Source organism: Heterodontus francisci, chromosome 5, assembly GCF_036365525.1.
Source record: "Heterodontus francisci isolate sHetFra1 chromosome 5, sHetFra1.hap1, whole genome shotgun sequence".
Lineage (NCBI taxonomy): Eukaryota > Metazoa > Chordata > Chondrichthyes > Heterodontiformes > Heterodontidae > Heterodontus > Heterodontus francisci.
Genome location: NC_090375.1, coordinates 98,429,409 through 98,450,827, shown reverse-complemented (window position 1 = coordinate 98,450,827; position 21,419 = coordinate 98,429,409). Strand labels below are relative to the sequence as shown.

At 44.7% G+C, this 21,419-nt stretch overlaps 1 protein-coding gene across 1 annotated transcript in view; it reads left to right on the top strand.

Annotated features, from left to right (window-relative positions):
• LOC137369572 (peroxidasin homolog) overlaps nucleotides 1–21,419 on the top strand; it is a 705,658-nt gene that overhangs the window by 344,898 nt on the left and 339,341 nt on the right. The window lies entirely within an intron of this gene.

Below are 21,419 nucleotides of genomic sequence, written 5' to 3'. Positions count from 1 at the left end.
AGAATACTGGGCCCCAACAAAACGCAAGACGATATCTTCAATCAAGGACTACAGCGAGCTTGAAGCACAGTAACAAGATATCGCCTCAAACTGTTCCACTTGATCTTCTCTTCTCTTTTTTCTGTCCTTATCTGCATGTGTATATCACGTGTGCATGCTAGCGTGGGCATGTCATATATCCGTAGGCGTGAACCGTATTAAAGTTTAAGTTTAATAAATTTCACTTTCCTTCTTTAAACCTTTAAGCTTGTTGTGCTCATTTCTTTACCTTATAATTGGAAAGCTGTGAACAAGAATTCACAAAGGGGGAGCTCAAAACACAGTATGTTTAAAATAAAACCCTGTTACAATAAGACCAGATGAAGATACTAACAGGCGTCTAGACACCTTTCTCACTTGGTTGTAACAACAGGCACGTCTATAAGGTCATCTCTCAGAAGCCTGCTATCCAGGCTGAAAAGCTCAGTTATTCCAGTCCTGCCTCATAACTCAGATTTTTGATACTGGAGATCAGCCTCATAGCTCTCCAGTATTTCAGTGTCACCCTCATATCTTGGCAACATGGTCTGACAGCTTGGTCACAACTTTCTCTGACTTGTATTCTGCTGTTTTGGCTAAACAGTTCAAAAGCCTATTGACTTTGTTGATTGCTGCTTTGCATTGGTTGGAAATGTAGACTTGATGTTGACTTAGACTTCCAATTCTTCTTCAGCTTCATCCTTAGTTACTTCAACACCATTCACATGTGTTGATTATATTAACTACTGCGAAAGGCCCCAAGTTCAATCTCTTGTCTATGCTGAACTCAGCCAGTGTGACAGCAAAAACAAGAAATGCTGGATTCACTCAGCAGGTCTGGCAGCATCTGTGGAAAGAGAAGCAGAGTTAATGTTTCGGGTCAGTGACCCTTCTTCGGAACTGACAAATATTAGAAAAGTCACAGATTATAAACAAGTGAGGTGGGGGTTGGGCAAGAGATAACAAAGGAGAAGGTGCAGATTGGACCAGGCCACATAGCTGACCAAAAGGTCACGGAGCAAAGGCAAACAATATGTTAATGGTATGTTGAAAGACAGTGTGACAGCATATTTGTTCTCAACACCCTGGGCAATCAAGGAAAAACCCAGCCTTGGTTCCCTTTTTGATTACGAACCAGTGACCTATGTGGCAAGTGCACAATGCATGGGTGCTGGGTAAGAACATAATGAGGATGTGATGTTACATCCTTTGAGATTGAATGCCAACATTCCCTGTCAAAGTCGCACATAAAGAATAACCACTTGGAAGGATCCTGTTAGAATCATAGAAAGTTTATGGCACCGAAAGTTTACGGCACAGTGGCTAGCACCGCAGCCTCACAGCTCCAGTGACCCAGGTTTGGTTCTGGGTACCACCTCTGCAGAGTTTGCAAGTTCTCCCTGTGACCGTGTGGGTTTCCTCTGGGTGCACTTGTTTCCTCCCACATGCCAAAGACTTGCAGGTTGATAGGTAAGTTGGCCATTGTAAAAAAAAATTGCCCCTAGTGTAGGTAGGTGGTAAGAGAATTGAAGGAAGGTGGGGATGTGAGAGGGAAATAAAGTGGGATTCATGTAGGATTAGTATAAATGGGTGGTTGAGGGTCAGCACAGACTCATTAGGCCAAAGGGCCTGTTTCAGTGCTGCATCCCTCTATGAGAAAGAGGCCCCTTGGCCCATCATGTTTGTGCAAGCTGAAAAACAAGCTAACAAGCACTAGGTCTGTTGCCCTGGGGGATTACTGTACTTGAGGTGCATATCCAGACACCTTTTGAATGAGTTGAGGGTTTTTGCATCTACTACCCTTTCAGGCTGTGAGTTCCAGATCTCCACCACCCTCTGGGTGAAAAAATGTTTCCTCATCTCCCCACTAATCTTTCTACCAATCACTTTAAATCTATGCCCCCTAGTCACTGACCTCTCTGCTAAGGTAAATAGGCCCTTCACATCCATTCCATCCAGGCCCCTCACGATTTTGTACATTTCAATCAAATCTCCCCTCAACCTTCTCTGTTCCAAGGAGAACAACCCCAGCTTATCTAATCTTTCCTCATAGCTGCATTTTTCCAGTCCTGGCAACATCCTTGTAAATTTCCTCTGTATCCTCTTTAGTGCAATTACATCCTTTCTGTAATGAGGTGACCAGAACTGCACACAGTATTCAGGTTGTGGTCTAACTAATGATTTATACAGTTCCAGCATAACCTCCCTGCTCTTACATTCTATACCTCGGCTGATAAAGGAAAGGGTTCCATATGCTTTCTTAACCAGCTATCAACCTATCCTGTTAACTTCAGAGATCTGTGGACATTCACTCCAATGTCCCTCACCTCTCAGTATGCTCCCATTAATCATGTATTCCTTTGCCTTGTCTGACCTCCCCAAAAGCATCACCTCACACTTCTCTGGATTGAATTCCATTTGTCACTTTTCTGCCCATCTGACCAGTCCATTGATATTTTCCTGCAGCCGACAGCTATCCTCCTCACTATCAACCACATGACCAATTTTTGTGTTGTCTGCAAACCTCTTAATCGTGTCCCCACATTTACATCCAAATCGCTAATATATGCCACCAATAGGAGGGGTGCCTACTAATAAGCCCTGCAGAGCCCCACTTGAAACAGCCTTCCAATTGCAAAAACACCTGTCAATAATTACCCTTTGTTTCCTGCCACTGAGACAATTTTGTATCCAGCATGCTACAAATCCCTGGATCCCATGAGATTTTTTTTTTAGCCTATCAAAAGCCTTGCTAAAATCCATGTAGACCACAATAACTGCACTACCCTCATCTATCCTCCTTGTTACTTATTCAAAAAATTAAATCAAGTTAGTCAGACAGGACCTTCCCTTATCAAATCCATGCTGACTATGCTTGAATAATCCATGCCTTTCAAACTGGCAGTTTATCCTGTCTCCCAGAATTGATTCCAATCATATTCCTATTACCAACGTTAAACTGACTGACTTGTAATTATTCAGTCTATCCCTCTCTCCCTTTTTACACAAAGGTACAATGTTAGCTGACCTCCAATCCTCCGGCACCACACCTGTATCCAATGAGGACTGGAAAATGATGGACAGATCTTCCTCTATTTTCTCCCTGGCTTCTTTTAACAGCCTGGGGTACATTTCATCTGGCCCGGTGATTTATCCACTTTCAAGGATGCTAATCCCATTAGTATTTCCTCTCTCCCTTTGTTTATCACATCCAATACTTCACACTCCTCTTCCTCAACTACAATATCTGCATTGTCCTCCTCTTTTTTGAATACAGATGCAAAGTATTCATTAAGAACCATACCAACAGCTTCGGTCCTGCACATAGGTCTTTTTATGGGCCCTACTTTCTCCTTAGTTATCCTCTTACACTTAATGTATTGATAAAACATCTTTGGATTCACCTTGATTTTGCTTGCGAATATTATTTCATGCCCTCTTTTTGCTTTCCAAATTTCCTTTTTGATTTCACTTCTCCACTTACTATACTCCTCTCGGCTTTCTTGGTAAGCTTTCCTCTTCTGCCTTATCTTACACTGTAAACTCCTTGACATCCATAGGGCTCTAGATTTGGCTGTCCCACACTTTTTCTTTGTGGGAACATGTTCACTCTGAACCCCTTGAATCTCCCGTTTGAATGCCTCTCACTGCTCTAACACTGATTTACCTTCAAGTAGCTGTTTCCAGTCCACTTTTGCTAAATCAGTCCTCAGCTTCGTAAAGTTGGCCTTGCCCCAGTTGAGAACTCTAACTCCTGTTCTATCTCTGTCCTTTTCCATAATTATGCTAAAACTGACTGAACGTTCATTACTACCATCAAAATGCTCTCCCAATGCTACACCTTCCACCTGCCCATCTTCATTTCCTAAAGCTAAAGCTAAAACTACATTCTCTCTTATATAAAAGCAAAATATTGCGGATGCTGGAAATCTGAAATAAAAACAAGAAATGCTGGAAATACTCAGCAGGTCTGGCAGCATCTGTGGAGAGAGAAGCAGAGTTAATGTTTCAGGTCAGTGACCCTTCTTCAGAACTGAAGCTGCCAGCTGCCAGCTTCAGTTCTGAAGAAGGGTCACTGACCTGAAACATTAACTCTGCTTCTCTCTCCACAGATGCTGCCAGACCTGCTGAGTATTTCCAGCATTTCTTGTTTTTATTTCTGCATTCTCTCTTGTTGGACTTGCTACATACTGGCCAAAAATGTTCCAGAACATAGATCATAGAACAGTACAGCACAGTACAGGCCCTTTGGCCCACGATGTTGTGCCGACCCTTTAACCTACTCTAAGATCAAACTACCTACATACCCTTCATTCTACTATCATCCATGTACCTATCCAAGAGTCGCTTAAATGTCCCTAATGTATCTGCTTCTACTACCACCGCTGGCAGTGCATTCCACGCACCCACCACTCTCTGTGTAAAGAACCTACCTCTGACATCTCCCCGAAACCTTCCTCCAATCACCTTAAAATTATGCCCCCCGGTGATAGCCCTTTCCGCCCTGGGAAAAAGTCTCTGACTATCCACTCTATCTATGCCTCTCATCATCTTGTACCCCTCTATCAAGTCACCCCTCATCCTTCTTCGCTCCAATGAGAAAAGCCCTAGCTCCCTCAACCTTTCTTCGTAAGGTATGACCTCCAGTTCAGGCAGTATCCTGGTAAATCTCCTCTGCACCCTCTCTAAAGCTTCCACATCCTTCCTAAAATAAGGCGACCAGAACTGAACACAATATTCCAAGTGTGGTCGAACCAGGGCCTTATAGAGATGCAGCATAACCTCGCGGCTCTTAAACTCAATCCCCCTGTTAATGAAAGCCAACACCCCATATGCCTTCTTAACAACCCTATCAACTTGGGTGGCAACTTTGAGGGATCTATGGACGTGGACCCCAAGATCCCTCTGTTCCTCCACACTGCCAAGAACCCTGTCTTTAAGCCTGTATTCTGCATTCAAATTCGACCTTCCAAAATGAATCACTTCACACTTTTCCAGGTTGAACTCCATCTGCCACTTCTCAGCCCAGCTCTGCATCCTGTCAATGTCCCATTGCAACCTACAACAGCCCTCCACACTATTCACAACTCCAGCAACCTTTGTGTCATCGGCAAACTTACTAACCCAGCCTTCCACTTCCTCATCCAAGTCATTTATAAAAATCACAAAGAGCAGAGGTCCCAGAACAGATCCCTGCAAAACACCACTGGTCACCGAGCTCCAGGCTAAATACTTTCCATCTACTACCACCCTCTGTCTTCTATGGGCCAGCCAATTCTGTATCCAGACAGCCAAATTTCCCTGTATCCCATGCCTCCTTACTTTCTGAATGAGCCTACCATGGGGAACCTTATCAAACGCCTTGCTAAAATCCATATACACCACATCCACTGCTCTTCCTTCATCAATGTGTTTTGTCACATCCTCAAAGAATTCAATAAGGCTTGTGAGGCATGACCTGCCCCTCACAAAGCCATGCTGACTATCGCTAATCAAACTATGCTTTTCCAAATAATCATAAATCCTGTCACTTAGAATCCTCTCCAATAATTTGCCCACCACCGACATAAGACTGACTGGTCTGTAATTCCCAGGGTTATCCCTATTCCCTTTCTTGAACAAGGGAATAACATTTGCCACCCTCCAATCATCTGGTACTACTCCAGTGGACAGTGAGGATGCAAAGATCATCGCCAAAGGCGCGGCAATCTTTTCCCTCACTTCCCGTAATAACCTTGGGTATATCCCGTCTGGCCTGTCCTCATGTCTTTCAAAATTTCCAGCACATCCTCCTTCTTAACATCAACCTGTTCGAGCATATCAGCCTGTTTCACGCTGTCCTCACAAACGACAAGGTCCCTCTCACTCGTGAATACTGAAGCAAAGTATTCATTAAGGACCTCCCCTACCTCCTCCGACTCCAGGCACAAGTTCCCTCCACTATCCCTGATCGGCCCTACCCTCACTCTGGCCATCCTCTTGTTCCTCACATAAGTGTAGAACGCCTTGGGATTTTCCTTAATCCTACCCGCCAAGACTTTTTCATGTCCCCTTCTAGCTCTCCTAAGTCCATTCTTCAGTTCCTTCCTGGCTACCTTGTAACCCTCTAGAGCCCTGTCTGATCCTTGCTTCCTCAACCTTAAGTAAGCTTCCTTCTTCCTCTTGACTAGCTGTTCCACATCTCTTGTCATCCAAGGTTCCTTCACCCTACCATCCCTTCCTTGCCTCATCGGGACAAACCTATCCAGCAGTCGCAGCAAGTGCTCCCTAAACAACCTCCACATTTTTGTCGTGCATTTCCCTGAGAACATCTGTTCCCAATTTAAGCTCCCCAGTTCCTGCCTAATAGCATTGTAATTCCCCCTCCCCCAATTAAATATTTTCCCATCCCGTCTGCTCCTGTCCCTCTCCATGACTATAGTAAAGGTCAGGGAGTTGTGATCACTATCACCGAAATGCTCTCCCACTGAGAGATCTGCCACCTGGCCTGGTTCGTTGCCAAGCACCAAATCCAACATAGCCTCCCCTCTTGTCGGCCTATCTACATATTGAGTCAGGAAACCTTCCTGGACACACCTGACAAAAACTGCTCCATCCAAACTATTTGCACTAAGGAGGTTCCAATCAATATTAGGGAAGTTGAAGTCACCCATGACAACAACCCTGTTACTTCTGCACCTTTCCAAAATCTGCCTCCCAATCTGTTCCTCCGTGTCTCTGTTGCTATTAGGGGGTCTATAGAAAACTCCCAATAAAGTGATTGCTCCTTTCCTGTTTCTGACTTCCACCCATAATGACTCGGTAGACAAACCCTCCTCGACGACCTCCCTTTCTGCAGCTGTGATACTATCCCTGATTAGCAATGCCACTCCCCCACCTCTTTTATCTCCCTCCCTCTTCCTTTTGAAACATCTAAACCCCGGAACATCCAACATCCATTCCTGCCCCTGTGATATCCAAGTCTCCGTAATGGCCACAACATCGTAGCTCCAAGTACTGATCCATGCTCTAAGTTCATCACCCTTATTCCTGACACTTCTTGCGTCAAAATAGACACACTTCAACCCATCATACTGGCTGCAACTTTGCCCTGTCAACTGTCTAACCTTCCTCACAGACTCTCTGCACTCTGTATCTGCCTGTTCAACAGCTACCCCATCCACTAATCCGTAGCTCCGGTTCCCATCCCCCTGCCAAACTAGTTTAAACCCTCCCGAAGAGCTCTAGCAAACCTCCCGCCCAGGATATTGGTGCCCCTCCAGTTCATATGCAACCCGTCCTTCTTGTACAGGTCCCACCTTCCCCAGAAGGTATCCCAATGATCCACATATCTGAAGCCCTCCCTCCTACACCAGCTCTGTAGCCACTTGTTCAGCTGCACTCGCTCTCTGTTTCTAGCCTCACTAGCACGTGGCACCGGTATCAATCCTGAGATTACTACTCTGCTCGTCCTGCCTTTTAGCTTCCAACCTAACTCCCTATATTCGCTTTTCAGGTCCTCATCCCTTTTCCTAGCTATGTCATTGGTACCGATGTATACCACGACTTCTGGCTGCTCCCCCTCCCCCTTAAGAATCCTGTAGACTCGATCCGAGATATCCCTGACCCTGGCACCCAGCAGGCAACATACCATCCGGGAGTCTCGTTCGTGACCACAGAATCTCCTGTCTGTTCCTCTAACCATTGAATCTCCTATCACTATCGCTCTCCTATTCTCCCCCCTTCCTTTCTGAGCCACAGAGCCAGGCTCAAATGCCAGAGACCTGGCCGCTGTGGCTTTCCTCTGGTAGGTCGTTCCCCCCAACTGTATCCAAAATGGTGTACTTATTATTGAGGGGAACGACCACAGGGGATCCCTGCACTGTGCGCCTTTTCCCTTTCCCTCCCCTGACGGTCACCCAGCTACCTTTATCCTGTAACTTAGGTGTCACTACTTCCCTATAACTGCACTCTATTAGCCCCTCAGCCTCCTGAATGATCCGAAGTTCATCCAGCTCCAGCTCCAGTTCCCTGACGCGGTCTGTGAGGAGCTGGAGTTGGGGGCACTTCTCACAGGTGAAGTCAGCAGGGACACCAGTGGTGACCCTCACCTCCCACATCCTGCAAGAGGAGCATGCAACTGCCCTAGCTTCCATCCCCTCTGCACTAAATTGACAAAAGAGATTTTTTAAAAAATAAATAAAGGAAAACCTTACCTTACCAAACCCTCCACACAAGAGTCCTTTTTTTTTTGGTTAGAGGAGGAGGATGGGTGGGAGATACTACACGTGTAGTGTTTCGGGTTTAGCCACTGCCCGAATATATAAGTTCACTTACCCAGCAGTCCCCGTGTCCGCGTCCACCGAATCACGAGGTAAGTACTTTATTGCTCAACATACCTTCCCGGCTGCCCCCTGGCTCGCGCTCTCACCGCTCCCGCTGCTCAAATGGAAGAAAGAAATACCCGCCAATCACTTACCAGCTTTCCTGTGACGTCACACTTCAATTTTTGATGGTCAAGCAGGTCCACAGAACAGAACAGAACAGAGCGCTCTCACTGCTGCTTCTGGTCTCTGGTTTCGGCTCCTTTTATCTCCCGGCTCCTCTCACCTGTTCCCGCTCTCGCAGCCGCCACTCTCGCTGCTGCTTCTGGTCTCTGGCTTCGGCTCCTTTCTGCTGAATGCACCTCAAGAAGTCTGCTCCCTCAATTCATTTCACACTAAAACTATCCCAGTTAATATTGGGGTAGTTAAAATCCCCAACTATTACTGCCCTATTGTTCTTGCACTTCTCTGGGATTTATCTACATATCTGCTCTTCTATCTCCCTCTAACTGTTTGGGGGTCTATAGTACGCTCCCAGCTGTGTGCTTGCCCTTTTTTTGATCCTAAGTTTAATCCCTATGGTCTCATTTGATGAACCTTTTAACATATCATCCCTCCTCACAGCTGTAATTGCTTCTTTGACCAAAATTGCCACACCCCCCTCCTTTTTTACCCTCCTCTCTATTGCGTCTGAAAACCCTGTAACCAGGAAGGTTGAGCTACCATTCCTGACCCTCCTTAAGCCATGTTTCTGTAATAGCTATGATATCATACCGCCACATGTCTATCTGTGCTCTCAGCTTGCCTGCCTTATTTGCTATACTCCTTGCATTGAACTTGATACTCTTGAGCACTGCCAAATTCTTCTTTTTTATTTTCTAACCTTTGTTTTCTCTGTGTTCCTGACTCGTCCACTAATTTTCTGCCTTCCATTTTCATTTTTGATTTTGTCCCAACTGAGTCGACCTTCAGGTTTCCATCCCCCTGCCAAACTAGTTTAAACCATCTCCAACAGCACAAGCAAAACGTCCCACAAGGAACTCAGTCCCGGCTCAGTTCAGGTGCAATCCGTCTGGCCTGTTGCATGACTGGCGAGGAGGTAGCATCTATAGGAAAGAAAGGGAGAAAGTTGGAATGGGAGAAAACAAAGCTGTTTCGGATGTCCCAGCTCAGATTAACTACTAAAGATAATCTGAATAAGAACCCCATTAGTGACGACGGATCACATTGAGTGCCCCAATGCAGAGCTCAGTCCTCTGGTAATCTGAGTATCAATGATTTTAGCAAATGGATGGATATAACTGCCTCCTGCATTCATGTATAAACACCTCAGCAGAGATGTCTTTCATTGCTTTGTAAGCACATAAAATAGACTACACAGTTTAAAAATCTGTACTGACAGGAACATTAAGTGCAAACAATATAAATATCTATTCAAAGTAAAGTTGTTGTCATCAAGACTAACCAAGAACTAAGATTATCATTCATAACAAACTATTTTACGCCTTTATAAGTAATTTGTAAGCCCACATTGCTCATAATGTGTAGTTTTGGCCGCCCTAGCAAAAGATTATTGATGCTTTGAGAGGATTCAGAGCTGAGTGATGATGACATTCCCATATATTCTGACAAGACCTAGACCAGATGTGATACAACATACAACTGGGGAAGCAGTGGCTTTGTGGTAATGTCACTGGACTAGTAATCCAGAGGACCAGGCTAATGGCAGATGCTGAAATTTTATTCCAATTAATAAATCTGGAATTAAAAGCTAGTCTAGTGGTGACCATGAAACCATTGTCGATTGTTGTAAAAACCCATCTGGTTCATTAATGTCCTTTAGGGAAAGAAATCTGCTGTCCTTACCTGGTCTGGCCTACATGTGACTCCAGACCCATAGCAATGTGGTTGACTCTTAAATGCCCCTAAAATGGCGATTCAAGCCACTTAGTTAGGCAATTAGTGTTGGATAATAAATGCTGGCTTCGCCAGCGATGCCCACATCCCACAAACAAATTTTTAAAAATTATTATCAAATATGTCTAGGGTAATTATTGCTCCAGTGCTACTAAGACCAAGTAAATGCCATCTGTGGAATACATCCACCCAAGTCTGAATAATGGAATTGTTCACTTCATGACTTTAGTGGGTCACAGCCACCTTCTTGAGGGCAATGAGGGATGGGCTATAAATTCTGCCCTCGCCAGCGACACCCACATCTCCCGAACAAATACAAAAAAACGAACATAAGATAATAAATTACATAAGATTTACTTATTCCCAATTTTTTTCGGAATAAATGGGTCATTCTCGTGTTGGTAAGCTGTGACTAGTGGGTACCGCAGGGATCAGCGCTTGGGCCCCAGCTGTTCACAATATATATCAATGATTTGGATGTGGGGACCAAATGCAATATTGCCAAGTTTGCGGATGACACAAAACTAGGTGGGAATGTGTGTTGTGAGGAAGATGCAAAGCGGCTTCAAGGGGATTTGGACAGACTTAGTGAGTGGGCAAGAATGTGGCAGATGGAATATAATGTGGAAAAATGTGAGGCTATCCACGTTGGTAGGAGGAATAGATGTGCAGAGTATTGCTTAAATGGTAAGCGATTAGAAAGTGTAGATGTACAAAGGGACCTGGGTGTCCTTGTCAAAAAGTCACTGAAAGCTAACATGCAACTGTAGCAAGCAATTAAGAAAGCGAATGGTATGCTAGTCTTTATCGCAAGTGGATTTGAGTACAGGTGTAGTGAAATCTTGCTTCGATTGTGTAGAACCTTGGTTAGACCACACCTGGAGTACTGTGTGCAGTTTTGGTCCCCTTACCTTTGGAATGATATTATTGCCACAGAGAGAGTTCCATGTTCACCAGTCTTGTTCCCAGGATGGTGGGACTGTCCTATGAAGAGAGATTGGGGAAACTGGGCCTGTATTCTCTAGAGTTTCGAAGAATGAGAGGTGATCTCATTGATACCTACAAAATACTTAAAGGGATAGACAGGGTAGATGCAGGTAAGATGTTTCCCCTGGGTGGGGAGTCTAGAAGCAGAGGACACAATTTCAAAATAAGGGGGAAGGCACTTAGGACAGAGATGAGAAGAAATGTCTTTAGTCATAGAGTCATAGAGACGTACAGCATAGCAACAGGCCCTTCGGCCCACCGCGTCCATGCTGACCACATTGCCTATCTATGCTAATCCCACCTGCCTGCATTAATTCCATATCCCTCTATGCCTTGCTCATTCAAGTACCTGTCCAGATGCCTCTTAAATGCTGCTACTGTTCCTGCCTCCACCACCTCCTCAGGCAGCTCATTCCACATACCCACTATTCTTTGTGTGAAAAATGTACCCCTTTGATCCCCTTCAAACCTCCTCCCTCTCACTTTAAATCTATGGCCTCTAGTTTTAGTTACCCCGACCATGGGAAACAGACTCTGGCTATCTATCCTATCTATGCCTCTCATAATTTTATATACCTCTATCATGACCCCTCTCAGCCTCCTTCGCTCCAGGGAAAACAGACCCAGCCTATCCAATCTCTCTTTGTAACTCAAGCCCTCCAAACCAGGCAACATCCTTGTGAAAGTTTTCTGCACCCTCTCTAGCTTAATCACATCTTTCCTGTAGTGTGGCGACCAGAACAGCACACAGTACTCCAAATGCGGCCTAACCAACGTTATGGACAACTGTAGTATGACGTCCTAACTCTTGTACTCAATGCCATGGCCGATGAAGGCAAGCATGCCATATGCCTTCTTCACCACCCTGTCAACCTGTGTTGCCACTTTCAGGGAACTATGTACTTGCACCCCAAGGTCTCTCTGCTCAACAACACTCTCAGGGCCCTGCCATTCACTGTATATGTCCTGCCCTGATTTAACTTCCCAAAATGCAACACTTCGCACTTGCCTGCATTAAATTCCATTTGCCAATCCCTTGCCCACTTTCATGGTTGATCTCTATCCTGTTGTAACCTTAGACAACCTTCTTCACTGTCCACTATACCACCAATTTTGGTGTCATCTGCAAACTTACTAATCATGGCCCCTACATTCATATCCAAGTCGTTAATATATATGACAAACAACAGAGGGCCCAGCACCGATCCCTGCGGCACACCACTGGTCACTGTCCTCCAATCTGAAAAACAACCCTCCACTGCCACCCTCAGCCTCCTATCACCAAGCCAATTTTGTATCCAATTGGCTAGCTCACCCTGGATCCTATGTGTTCGAACCTTCTGGACCAGCCTACCATGTGGGACCTTGTCAAAGGCCTTGCTAAAGTCCATGTAGACAACGTCCATCGCCCTGCCCTCGTCAATCCTCTTGGTCACCTCCTCAAAAAACTCAGTCAAATTCATGAGACATGATTTCCCACGCACAAAGCCATGCTGACTATCCCTAATCAGACCTTGCCTTTCCAAATGCATATAAATCCTGTCTCTCAGAATCCCTTCCAATAACTTTCCCACCACTGATGTAAGGCTCACCGGCCTGTAGTTCCCTGGCTTATCCCTGCTGCCCTACTTAAATAAAGGCACAACATTAGCTATCCTCCAGTCTTCCGGTACCTCACCCGTGGCTAACGAATCTCTGCCAGGGCCCCAGCAACCTCCTCCCTTGCTTCCCATAGCATCCTAGGATACACCTGGTCAGGCCCTGGAGATTTATCCACCTTAATGCACTTCAAAACCTCCAACACCTTCTCCTTTGTAATGTTGATATGCTCCAGGATATCACTGTTCCCTCCCTTGAGGTCATTAGCTTCCATGACCTTCTCCACGGTAAATACAGGCGAGAAGTATTCATTTAAGACTTCACCCATTTCCCGTGGCTCCATACATAGGTTACCACACTGATCTTTAAGGAGACCTACTCTCTCCCTAGCTACCCTTTTACTCAGAGGGTTGTGAATCTTTGGAATTCTCTACCCCAGGGGGCTGTGGAAGCTCAGTCATTGAGAATGTTTAAAGCAGAGATTGACAGATTTCTAAATACCGATGACATAAGGGGACATGAGGATAGTGTAGGAAAAAGGCATTGAAGTGGATGATCAGCCATGCTCGTATTGAATGGTGGAGCAGGCTTGATGGACTGAATGGCGTTCTCCTGTCCCTATGTTATGATTATTTGCTTTTCTTAGTTGCTTAAACAAGCAATGCCTCAACAAAACAGCCTGTGAGACTTCCCTTTTTAAACCAGGGAAGTTTTGGAAAACAACTTTTTCATGGAAGCACTGTCCCTATAATAATTTGAGTTGTTTTCAAGACAGTGCAATTTGTGCATGTGCTGTTGAAAGATGTGGGCTTAAAAAGTGGAACAGCCTTTTTCCCATTCTACATTTTCTAAGTCTTGTGCTCTATTTTCCAAACACAAGATAGAATTTTTAATCATGTATAATATATTTAGTTTCCTGTTCTGTTATTTTTGGGTACAATCAATAACAAAGCCTCAGAATTTCATCTATGCACTATACTGTCAATGTACTGCACCCTACACGCAATACACTGCACTTGGACGGCACCAACTGCCACTCCATGTGCTGCGCTCACAATACACTACAAACCCGATGTTACATTTTCCATACATTGCATTGTCTGCACATTCACTTTCATCCTTTACACTCTGCATGGATTACAATCTCCATACACTGCATTTTCTGTGTTACATTTGCCACACACTCTATTTTCTATGCACTGCATTCTCCATGTGTTCCACACCATACCAGCTGCACTCTAAAAGCATTACACTCTATCATTAAACAAGCCACAAAGAAAGATTTCCTGTTTGTTTACAACAAACTCATAAATATATTTATTGTAAACGTGGTTACAGTTTACAAAAGGTAACAGAGGAGATCTTCCTCCTTGACTGCTCAAATCTTTCAAATTCCTATACATCTGTGATGTTTTTCCCATTTCATCCAGCAGTTCAACTCTTTACCATTTCTCTTTCACTATCTTCTTAAATGAATACATTGTCAGGCTGATAACAGATGGAAGAATACATCAATATCGCTTCATACCTCACTCAATTTCATTTGTCAGAAATGCTTAGATCTGCAAGAACCATTTATTATGTACACCTAGGGGTTTTTTTCCCTCCTATGCTGCCATGCTCCTTGTGTCCTAGTAAGCAAAGCATTAGAAAGTTTATGGCACTATTTCCCAAATGGCATAGTGAATGAATGCTCAATCTGGTAAGTTGTTAAACCATATAAGCCAGAAGGTCCCAGAATAAAAACTCCTGCTTCCACTGCTGACTGCGATCCAGTAATGTAGAATGTGCATCTGTGCCAATGTCAGTGAAAAGCCAGGGAAACCTTTGCAGGTCCTAACATTCTTGGAATGGTTGTCTTCCTAAGGTGGGTATGGTTGATGGTTTCTGGTTAACATGGGTGAAATACACTGAATGTCCTTCCCTAGTTTTAGATATTAATTCATACTTCATGCTTTTTATACTTTGTAAAATAATATATTTATGTTTATCCTTCACTGAACCTCAGCATTGATCAGAATGGAAATGTAATTCAGAAAGGTAGTGAATTTCTGGAATGTGTCCGGGATAGTTTCCGACAGCAATATGTCCCAGATGTAACAAGGGGACAGGCAATATTAGATATAGTTATGAGCAATGAGCCAAATTTAATTAGTAGCCTAACTGTGTGTGAACATTTATCAAATAGTGATCACAACATGATCGAATTCAAGGTAGCGTTTGAAAGTGAAAAGCACGAATCAGCTACTAGAATTTTAGACTTGGGTAAGGCTGACTTTACCGGATGAGACAGAGACTGTCCACGGTAAACTGGGTAGATCTGTTAATGGGTCAAACGACTGAAGAACAGTGGAGAATATTTAAAGAAAAATTTTTAAAAATACAGAGTCAGTATATACCCCTGAGAGGAAAAAGCTCCACTTCACAGAAAAAACAGCCATGGACAACTAAAGAGATTAGGGATAGCATAAAACAAAAAGAAATGGCTTACAAAAATGCAAAACGCAGCACAGATCCGGCCGAATGGGATCGATACAAAGACCAGCAAAGGGTCACAAAGCAGCTTATAAGAGCTACTAAAAGAGATTATGAAAGGAAACTTGCAAGGGACATCAAAATCAATAAGAAGAAATTTTATAGTTACATAAAGGGAAAGCAGGTGGTCAAGGGCAATGTAGGCCCACTAAAAGCTGAAAATGGAGATATTGTCATTGATAATGAGGAAATGGCAGACATGTTGAACAATTACTTTGCCTCAGTATTTACAGTTGAAAAGGAGGATAACTTGCCGGAAGTCCTGAAAAAATTAATAGCCGATAGGGGACAGGGACTTAATACAATTAACGTAAGTAAAACATCAGTAACAAGGAAATTAATGGAACTAAAGAGTGAGAAATCCCCAGGACCTGACAGTTTCCATCCGAGGGTGTTAAAGGAAGTAGGGGAGCACATTGTCGATGCCCTAACTATCGTCTTTCAGAGTTCCCTAGATTCAGGAGTGATCCCTCTGAATTGGAAAGTTGCACATGTCACTCCACTTTTTAAGGGTGAAAGGGGGAACCAAGGAAATTACAGACCAGTTAGCCTGACATCTGTGGTGGGCAAGTTGCTGGAGTCTATAATCAAGGATAGGGTGACTGAACACCTAGAAAAATTTCAGTTAATCAGGGACAGCCAGCATGGATTCATGATGGGAAGGTCATGCCTGACAAATCTCATTGAATTTTTTGAAGAGGTGACTAAGGTAGTGGATAGGGGAATGTCTATGGATGTTATTTATATGGGCTTCCAGAAGGCATTTGATAAAGTCCCACATAAGAGATTGGTAACTAAGGTAGAAGCCCATGGAGTTGAGGGCAAATTATTGACATGGTTAGGAAGTTGGTTGAGTGGTAGGCGACAGAGAGTGGGGATAATGGGTAAGTACTCCGATTGGCAGGATGTGACTAGTGGTGTCCCGCAGGGATCTGTGTTGGGGCCTCAATTATTTACATTATTCATTAACGACTTGGATGATGGCATAGTAAGTCATATATCCAAATGTGCTGATGATACAAAGTTAGGCCGCATTGTAGGCAGTCTAGATGATTGCATAAAATTGCAAAGAGATATTGACAGACTAGGTGAGTGGGCAAAACTGTGGCAGATGGTTTTCAATGCGGGCAAGTGTGAGATTATCCATTTTGGACCATAAAAGGATAGAGCAGGGTACTTTCTAAATGGGAAGAGGTTAAGTACAGTGAATGTCCAAAGAGACTTGGGGGTTCAGGTGCACAGATCTTTAAAATGCCACGAGCAAGTGCAGAAAATAATCAAAAAGGCTAATGGAATGCTCGCCTTTATATCTGGAGGATTGGAGTATAAAGACACAGAGGTTATGCTGCAGCTGTACAAAACCCTGGTTAGACCCCACTTGAAGTACTGTGAGCAGTTCTGGGCACCACACCTTAGGAAGGATATATTGGCCTTGGAGGGAGTGCAATGTAGGTTTACAAGAATGATACCTGGACTACAGGGGTTAAGTTATGAGGAGGGATTACACAAATTAGGCCTATTTTCAATAGAATTTAGAAGATAAGGGGTGATCTGATCAAAATCTTCAAGATATTAACAGGAAAAGATAGGCTAGATAAAGATAAACTATTTCCACTGATTGGAGATTCTAAAACTAGGGGGCATAGTCTAAAAATTAGGACCAGACCATTCAGGAGAGATGTTAGGAAGCACTTCTTCACGCAAAGGGTGGTAGAGGTTTGGAACTCTCTCCCACAAACAGCAGTTGAAGCGAGAACAGTTGTTAATTTTAAATCTGAGATAGATAGATTTTTGTTAAGCAAAGATATTAAGGGATCTGGGCCAAAGGCAGGTATATGGAGTTAGGCCGCGGATCAGCCATGATCTCATTGAATGGCGGGACAGGCTCGAGGGGCTGAATGGCCGACTCCTGTTCCTATCTTCCTATGTTCCTATGTAATTCCTTGAAATAGTTCTGTTTTATTTAGTTGCTCAGAAATTGAGTTTGCGAAGATTAACTTTTTTGATCCTTATTTACACCTCAGCATGATGAAATGCAGCTTGGTTTTACCCACAGGCACATTGACATTGCAGTTTGGCTGATTAAAGTTTTCTCAACACATTGGCTGATCTATTCACCACACTACTAGAAACCAGCAAACCTCTGATTTACTGCTGTAGGATCTAACTGTTCAAAATCAAAGCTCTCAAGCCCTCTGAAGACCATCCTGCAATAATGTAGGATAGCCTTCTTTGTCCCTTTCTTCAGATTATAATTCTGCAAAAAGTCCTGTCTGAGAGCAATTTTAACATTCTTCACCAGTTACATGTCTGCATACCAGAATTTATATTTGATAGTTTCACAAATCATCCACATTAGTATTCATTTCAGTGAGTTTGCAGTCTTACTCTACTTTTTTCTCAAATTCTCAATATTTGCAATACTGAAGTTTGAAGATGCATGTCTTCAAAGAACTCAAAACTTATATCCTTTTTTTAAATGGGGATAATGAGAAAATAATTTTTTGCACAGATATATCTGTTCCTCAGAAAATAACAATGATTCTGGGCATAATATTAAGGAAAATAGATAAAGAGCATAAGTTATTGACATAATTATGTTTTCCAGCTTCCACTTAAAGCAACATAAAACAGAACTAATATATGATTGAGTATATTTTCTATGAAACAATGAATCAGCTTTAGTTCGCTGGATTTGATTCTGGTGGAGGGGGTCCTGGTGATGAGCCAGAAAGTGGGGTGGGGGGGGTTGTGTGGGGGGTGGTGAGAGGGGGGATCCCCACCTTGGCCATTTGTTGGACCCCAGTTGACATTCAATGGCAGCAAAGGCAACTGTCTGCTATCGGGGCTGCCGTTAGAGGCCTGCTCAGGTCAGGAAAAAAGAACCTGACCCGAACCCGATTGAACCACAGCGGACAAGGCCCGAGTCCCTCCGATTTTGCCGGAGCCCAACCCGACCCGACCCGAACCTGCCCCGACTCGACCCACCCCAAGCCCGTCCCGACCATCCGTTTACTTACCTTCCCACTCGGAAGCTCCACAAAGCTGCAGTGCATGCATGATGACGTCATAGTGACATCACTCACTCACTACGCAGACTCAGTTTCGTCCTGGACTCCCTGCTCAGGTAAGTTTTTTATTTTTAATACTTACCAGCAGAGCACTTACCATGTGTGTCTGAATGACCTAACCCGACTCAACCTGGACTCGGCGCGTTCCGACCCGACCCGAGCCCGAAAGTCATATCCGGAAGATGGGCCCAACCCGACGCGAACCCGACATGTGTCGTCGGGTCCCGTCGGGTTCGGGTTGGGTAGCAGGCCTCTAGCTGCCGTCCCCTTTATGGACAGCTACCCGCCTCCAAGAACAGCTGGCCAATCAGTGGGCTGGCAGCTCTCCAGTCCCAGCAGCACCACTGAGAGTGGTGGCCACTGCTGGAACTGTAGATGATGATGGCTGAACGCTGACCAACCCACATGGTGGCCGGGATTTTATCTGGACGACGGGGATCTCAACCTTCGGCAAATGCACCGCCGAGAACCCCGGGTCGCCCCTTCTGTGAGAGGCCCGCCAAATCAAGGCACTTAAGTGGACAGCAGCAGGCCTTCCACTGGATCAAAGACCCCAGTCTCGGAAGTCCCGCCCTCTGAGAGCTGCTGGCCAATCAGAAGCTGGCAGCTCTTTAACTGAGCAGCGCCACTGTGAAGGCGGTGGCTGCTGCTGATGGAGCACCCACCCAAGGCCTTGGAGCGGCGCTGTACCCGGGCCACAGGTAGGTCAGGGCAGAAGGGGTCGTGTGGGGTGGGGGTCACAAGGGAGGGGTGTGTAGCAGGGGTCAGCAGCAAGGGCAGGGAGGTGGCTCTCAGCCATCCTTCCACTCTCCAATGCCGGATGCCTTTTTCGGGTATTGAGTGTCTTTTAACGAGAGACCGCACCACCCCCCCCCCCCACACCCTGGAGCCTGGAAGCAGCCCACACAGTTTTTTGTACCGTACTTCCTGTGCAGCGGCAGGGCTGCCCACCACATGGTTAATTGCGACGCTGGGATGAGGCCCTTAATTGGGCATTGATTGCCTACTTCAGGGACTTAACTTTACTGGAGGCGGGGGCCCCCCGCCACGATTCCACCCGATTTACATGCTCACCCACCTCCGAACATGCTGCAGGGCAGAGCATAAAATTCACCCCACTGGGCTGGATTTTTATTTTGGCAGCAGGGATCCCACCGACAAGCTGAAAGGCAGGGGGAGACCCCACCTTGGCCCCTTATCGGAATCCTAGCTGAATTTAATGGTGGGCAGGCAATTAACTGCCTGCCATCCAGGATGCTGTCCATTTTAAGGGACAAGATCCCACCCCGAGAGCTGCCAGTCAAGCAGAGGGCCGGCAGCTCAGCGGTTCCAGCAGCACCACTGGGAGCAGTGGCCACTGCTGGAATTGCAGTAGGCCCAGAGCAGCAACGAGGCCCCAGAAGACAAATGAGTGGGGTTGGGCCCACTGGGGTGACTCAGACAGAAGGGGGAGGCGGTCGTTACTGAGAATAGGACAAGTCTGTCAGGGTGGGCCCTCGCTTCTGGGGGAGGTCCTCAATGGGCTACAGGGTGTCCAATCATGAGGCCTTCCCTTGCTGCCACCCCACCCCGAGCTTGCTAGGGGTCCATCAGGTTTCACTTGGTGGTGTCTTCACCACCAGCTGATGCTTTTGATGTTGGCTAAATGCCAGTGGAGGTGAGGGGCAACTCTTAAGTGGGTCTTAATAGACCACTTAAGTGACTCAATTGACCTCCAAGCAGACTTCCTGTCCGCCACAGTGCCCGCATGCCACCTGACGCTACCCCACACCATTTTGTCTGCCACCCCAACTCCCAGCCCATCACCACAGGCCCCTTAAAATTACACGGTATGTCCCTTGTGTACAAATACATTAAAATTGCTTCCTTCATCTGATTATCTCAAGTGATAAGAAAAAGAAGAAAGTGAACAACAGTTGGTTAGCACTGTGTCAAACCTTCAGTGTTGACTGCAATATAAAATGGGTGTTAACGGATGGAAAGGAAAATGGCAGCCAGTCTGCTGCTGTCCATCTTGCACTCCCACTGAGGATGAATTTCATCCCCATGTCACTAGTTTAGCAAATGAAGAAAAGAACTTTAATTCATATTGTGTCTCATCATGTCCTCAGGAAACCTTAAAATACTTAGCATCCAATGAAATACTTTTTGAAATCTAATCCACTGTCATTATGTCAGCAAATGCTACAGTCATTTTATGCACAGAAAGGTCCAAAAAATAGCAAATGAGGTTCATGACTAGTTAATCTGTGCCTGAGGAAGGAATGTATTTTGGCCAGGATAAATTAAATTTCAAATGATGAAAACATTCTGCTATGTAGTAGCGTCATGTTCCCATTTCGGCATTTCCGTAAACTGTAATTGAATGTGATTCCTACCACAATGACATAAAGTGGTCATATCAATGCTATGTGCAACAGTGCATGCTTTTTCATATCTAGATAGACAATGGCTTGTGGGGGTTTGAGGGGGAAAGGGAAAAATAATGTGTGGAGTGGCAATTCTGCACATATTGTTAATTGTGTATCAATTATTTAATTTAATGCAGGTGGAGGGTGTTAATTGGGGTCCTGAGCACTTATAAGGAGCCATTCACTAATGGTGGAGGTTTTGAGTGAGGAGCTACTTGTTTGCAATTCTTTTTAATCTGTACAATAAATGTGAAACTGAGCAAAGATAGGCTCCAGCATCATCCTTCCATAACCAAACTTTCTGGAATTTAACACATACGGTTAAATGAGCTCAGCTACTGAAGCACTATCATGGAGTAAAATGGCAGAAAATTGTTTTCATCTGAAATTAAATTTCTTGAGAGATGGTCACCATTTTCACTATTTCCACCATCCAATGAGCTGTGGGTCAACTACTACTCTGAAAATGATCCTGTGACTATTGTATGTACTCCCAGTTCAGTGAATAGGATTCACAAAGGTAATCAAACTAAAGCGAGCTGAGATTTGTTTGGATATACATTTTTCACGTGAGAAGA